Source organism: Arachis ipaensis, chromosome B07, assembly GCF_000816755.2.
Source record: "Arachis ipaensis cultivar K30076 chromosome B07, Araip1.1, whole genome shotgun sequence".
In the NCBI taxonomy this organism is placed as follows: Eukaryota; Viridiplantae; Streptophyta; class Magnoliopsida; order Fabales; family Fabaceae; genus Arachis; species Arachis ipaensis.
This window is the reverse complement of record NC_029791.2, coordinates 1,130,533-1,132,030: the sequence shown is the minus strand read 5'-3', so window position 1 is coordinate 1,132,030 and position 1,498 is coordinate 1,130,533. Positions and strand designations below refer to the sequence as shown.

At 27.0% G+C, this 1,498-nt stretch overlaps 1 pseudogene; it reads left to right on the top strand.

Annotated features, from left to right (window-relative positions):
• LOC107608676 overlaps nt 1-1,498 on the top strand; it is an 8,667-nt pseudogene that overhangs the window by 2,658 nt on the left and 4,511 nt on the right.

Genomic DNA, 1,498 nt, shown 5'->3' with positions numbered 1-1,498 from the left:
ATTTAAAAAATAAAAAAATAATATCAAAATATTAAAAATATTAAAAAATATAATTTTAATAATATTTTTAGTTTAATTATTCTGTTGGTCCTATAGTTTCATAAAATTTTCAATTAAGTCCCTATACTTTTTTTTCTTTTAATTTGGTCCCTGCACCAAATTTTTTTTTTCAATTAGGTCCCTCTTGACAGTAATTGATTTAATTGAATAGGGACTCAATTAAAAAAAAATTTGGTACAGGGACCCAAATAAAATGAAAAAAAAAATATAGGAACCCAATTAAAAAGAAAAAAAGTATAGGGACCTAATTAAAAATTTCACAAAATTATAAGGACTAGTAGAGTAATTAAACCAATATTTTTCAAATATTATTACTAATATTTTTTAAATATTATTAAAGTTATTTAGCTATCGTAATCATAAACATTTTAGACTCTACTGTTATATGAATGTTATAAAAAAAAGTGTTTAATTATTCTGTCAGTTCCTATAATTTCACTTAATTTTTAATTAGGTTTTTATACATTTTTTTCTTTTCGATTGAGTCCGCATATCATATCAGATTTTGTAATTAAGTTCCTGTTATGACAAAAATGTTAGAATTGACAGAATATAATGTTAAACAAAACAAATATGCCTAACATTTGACTGAATATTCTCTATAGCTCAACAAAATATTCTGTTAATCTTAACGTTTTTGTCACAGTAGGAACTTGGTTACAAAATCTGATATAATATAGAAACTTAATTAAAAAAAAAAGTATAGAAACCTAATTGAAAATTCAATAAAAGTATAGGAGGCGGCGGAATATCTAAACCTAACAAAAATTTCATCATTATTAAATGTTATTTGAAGTTTAGAGTTGGAAAAAAAATGTCACATTATTTTTCCTTGTACTAGTACATTAATTATACCTAAATGGTTGTTTGCCATTATTGTTACATATGTAGGTGACATAATTAATGAGGTTAATGACACTCCCATTGAACAAGTGAAGTTAACAGTGCCAATCAATGATGATCCAAATCAACCATCACTAACATTCAGAACATGGGTTCTTGGAACCATGTCATGTGTTGTTCTTTCGTTTGTGAATCAATTTTTCAGCTACAGAACCAACCCCCTTTTTGTTTCATCTATGTCTGCTCAAATTGTTGCATTCCCACTTGGCAAATTCATGGCTGCAACACTTCCCAAAAAGCCTATTCAAATTCCCATGACAAAATTGCATTTCACATTGAATCCAGGCCCATTCACTTTGAAAGAACATACCCTTATTACAATCTTTGCTAGTGCTGGATCTAGTGGTGTTTATGCAATTGGCATAATCACCATTGTCAAGGCTTTCTACCATAGAGGCATTCATCCATTGGCTGCTCTTATGTTAGCATTATCAACCCAGGTTCTGATTAATATTTAATTTAATTTCTAAGCCCAATAATAATTAAAATGATTTAATTATTTGGTTGGTCTATATAATTTTACTAAATTTATAAT